The following is a 4,537-nucleotide window of genomic DNA, read 5'->3' as shown; positions in this document are numbered from 1 at the left end:
AACAATAATATCAAGTGATCTTCAGTATTAAAAGCAGTTATTGTGAAGTACAAAAGCATATATGGAAAACACCTTATTTAAGAATATCTCTTTCAAAAGTCATTCCTACTTAAACTCGAGAAAGACGCCCTGTTGAACCAACAATTTAGCATACTCTTGCTGTCTCAGCCGAAGGTGCAGACTTGGAACACATAAGCTTTTGAAGATTGCGGTCTGTGAGGATTTATAACTCCCTAGCATTCAGTGCTAATGCTGAATTGTATTCTAGGTGAAGTATGTGATAAGACAGCATTATCAGCCTCTGGTCCTCCTGTGACTATTGTTCACCTCTCAAGCAGCTGTGATCAACTACTGTATGTCACAGCAGGATACTGCACTGTATTCAGCTCTGGGTCTAAGTAACACACACACATACACACACAGGGGGTTTCCACTGAACTTTGTATCCTGCTAGGCATGTATTAAACATAACTCTGAACTTTTTGAATCAAAGCTACTAAAATAAAGCAAATTATTAGATGCGGTTAATCCTTAAATGTGTTCTTCCATCTTAAAAACCAAGCAGTGTCCCAGATTTAAAATACTTCTGCAAATCAAAATGGGACACAATTCCACCTCAGTAATGCAAAAGACTAATTAAATTGAAACATTTATGCTAAAGGTGGTGCATTATGGATCATATGGGTTAAAATAAATAAAATGATGCCTTACACAAAACGTGTCTTTACTTTTCTTTGTGATTTATTTACTGATCCTAAATACATCTGTGTGACAAATATACAATAACACAGGTAATCTGAAAGTGACACTATTTTTACACCACTGTGCATTAATTAAACTTTAACCAAACCTTAAAATTAAGATTTTCATTTCATAGGCTGCAAGGCTAAATATCAGAGAGAAACAGCAAGAGAGTAAACAAAAAAAACCTTTTTCTGCAGACTAGCACACAGCTGACATTTGTCAGACATGAGTTTGGGTCTAGCTCCTGCTTTCATATTAAATTAGGTTACATTACTTAAAGTCAACATAAATGATACCATCAAACAATGAATCAGTGTCTAAGCTTCTCACTGGAACCTAATGTAAGCTAAATTAATATAATGAATTAATAAACTATTTCTGCCTGCTATGAGTAACAGTCATGAATCACTTGTTTGGTTTTTGGATTACTTTAGTGTAAGAACCCTCTCATTTGTACAGATCATTTATACCTCTCATTTGTACAGATAATGTATAAAGGTTTTTTTGCTTTTTGCACTAATAAATGACTTTCTTTACTTTAAACCTTTGTTGTGGGGTTCTACCTGTTAAGCTTAGATCTGTCGTGCAAACCAAATCTTCGACCAGGCATTTAGATTTCACTGCGTGGACTGACTTATTAGTGTTATTTTGAATATAAAAGAGAAATCTGAGTGTATTGATTTAATATGCAGTTTTATTACAGCACTAATTAACAAATAATAAATAAATGAGTGAACTACTGTAAAGTCATGGTAATATGGGTGGGCCATTTATATGGATACACCTAAATAAAATGGGAATGGTTGGTGATATTAACTTCCTGTTTGTGGCACATTAGTATATGGGAGGGGGAAAACTTTTCAAGATGGGTGGTGACCATGGCGGCCATTTAGAAGTCGGCCATTTTGGATCCAACTTTAGTTTTTTCAATGGGAAGAGGGTCATGTGACACATCAAACTTATTGAGAATTTCACAAGAAAAACAATGGTGTGCTTGGTTTTAACGTAACTTTATTATTTCATGAGTTATTTACAAGCTTCTCTTTGTTTACAGCCATTGACATGTCGCAAAGGTTAACACGTGAGGAGCGGATAGAAATTGTGTTGATGTCTGGTGAACGCAGTACCCGGGTCATTGCAGCAGATTTTAATGCAAGACACCCTACGAGACCACCTATCTCCCATGCTACAGTTAGCAAACTGCTTGCCAAGTTTCGTGAAACTGGTTCAGTGTTGGATTTGCCAAAATGTGGACGCATGAAAACTGTCACTAATGAAGAAACATCAGTGGCTGTCCTAGCTTCATTCAGCAAGAGCCCACAGCGTAGCACTCGCCGCATGTCACTGGAGAGTGGCATCAGTCGAACATCCCTTCGGCGGATATTAGCCACTCACAAATGGCACCCTTACAAACTCCAGCTGCTGCAGCATCTCAACGAGGATGACCCAGATCGGCGCACTGAATTTGCAGAATGGGCAAAACAAAAATTGGAACAGGACCCTCAGTTTACACAGAACATTTTGTTCAGTGATGAGGCAAACTTTTATGTGAATGGTGAAGTTAACAAACAAAACCACCGCTATTGGTCTGACACTAACCCACATTGGATAGATCCCTCCAAGACTGTTGGAACACAAAAATTGATGGTATGGTGTGGTATATGGGGTACAAAGATAGTGGGGCCATTCTTCATCAATGGAAACCTCAAGGCCACTGGATATTTGAAATTGCTACATGATGATGTGTTTCCCTCTTTATGCACTGAAGCTGGCACGTTCCCTGAGTTTTTCCAGCAAGATGGTGCACCACCACATTATGGGTGTCAGGTCCGAGCATTCCTAGATGAACAGTTTCCTGGAAAGTGGATTGGTTGTCGTGGGCCAGTTGAATGGCCCCCAAGGTCTCCTGATCTGACCCCCTTAGACTTTTATCTTTGGGGTCATCTGAAGGCAATTGTCTATGCTGTGAAGATACGAGATGTGCAGCACCTGAAACTACGGATACTGGAAGCCTGTGCTAGCATTTCTTCTGTGGTGTTGCTATCAGTGTGTGAAGAGTGGGAGAAGAGGGTTGCATTGACAATCCAACACAATGGGCAGCACTTTGAACACATTTTATAAGTGGTCAGAAACTTGTAAATAACTCATGAAAGAATAAAGTTACGTTAAAACCAAGCACACCATTGTTTTTCTTGTGAAATTCTCAATAAGTTTGATGTGTCACATGACCCTCTTCCCATTGAAAAAACTAAAGTTGGATCAAAAATGGCCGACTTCAAAATGGCCGCCATGGTCACCACCCATCTTGAAAAGTTTTCCCCCTCCCATATACTAATGTGCCACAAACAGGAAGTTAATATCACCAACCATTCCCATTTTATTTAGGTGTATCCATATAAATGGCCCACCCTGTACATCAGCGCTGTACTACATTAGTGTAGTTAAATTTTTCTAATAATTTTTGAACTGTTAGAGTGTAGTGCAAAAGTTGAAAAGCAAAACTATTTTACATTTATTAATTAGTACTTGCCAATATGTGATTGTTCTTACTATTGTACTGTAAATACAGTGGAAAAATAGAAATAGAAAAATAACAAAATAGAGTAGTTTAAAATTGTAATAAAAAACAGCATCTAAACATACAAAGCTGGTTGAACTTCTTAAATATCTAATTAGTCATTGGCATGGCCACATTACCCCTTCACTTTAACAGAGTATTTACTATTTACAAATAAAAACATGATAAAATGTACTGCTAAATGGCTATCATACTGTGATATTGTGGTTGGAAGGAAAACAATTCTTTGCTAAAATGTACATTTTACTGAATAGAACTAAAGACGTGTGCACATTTACAGCTACAGGCTCCCAGACTGAGATACCGCACCCATAGCACCATTTAACAATTACATTAATCAGTGTATTAAAATGTATGAAATAATTAGTTATTAACCGAGTGTAGTATTAAAAATGTATTTATTCAGTCTGTTTCGTGGTGGGTTTGATTCACTGAGCAATAGGAAACACCAGAACAGGCCACTAGTCCATCACAGGGAAAACACACACACACACACACACACACACACACACACACACAGACACACACACACACACACACACTCATGGAAATTTTAGTAGCTCCAATAAACCTGACTGCATGTTTTGGAGGAAGCCCACGCAGACACAAGTAGAGCATGCAAACTCTGAAGGGACTTAGACCCCTCTACCTGAGAATTGAACCCAGAACTTTGTTGTTGTAAGGCGACAGTGCTACTGACTGAGCCCCATGCCTAAAAAATATTTAATTTATTTACAATCATCAAAGAAATATAAAAAATACCAAACTATTTTTAGATGGACCTGGCAGTGGAACCCCACCTACAATGATTGGTCTAATAGGGCACAATAGGTGTTCCTAATGATGCCAAAACATGACTAGTATCTTTGGAATTGGAAATGTTGTTAGGGAACTATGGGCATATAGGAAAAGCACAGTACCAAAGCACAGTTTTCTGTCACCAAAACATTCAGTACTCTTTGTTTTTATGACAGAAAATTTTCTGCAAATTTCACTGTATATACAATCTATCAGTCATGTCATTTAATAAGGTTTTAAAACTAAAAGCTACACAAATACACAGGTGAACTTTTACTCCTACACACACACACAATGTGGATTCAGTGTGCAGTCTGATGTTAGCACGTTCAGACTGACTTTCTGCAGCTTTGAAGATAAGAGCTGGTGTTCACTCATAAACACTGATTGTGGCCTTGCTTTCCTGAGATTTTGATT

Source organism: Trichomycterus rosablanca, chromosome 4 (genome assembly GCF_030014385.1).
Source record: "Trichomycterus rosablanca isolate fTriRos1 chromosome 4, fTriRos1.hap1, whole genome shotgun sequence".
Lineage (NCBI taxonomy): Eukaryota > Metazoa > Chordata > Actinopteri > Siluriformes > Trichomycteridae > Trichomycterus > Trichomycterus rosablanca.
This window is presented reverse-complemented; position numbering follows the sequence as displayed.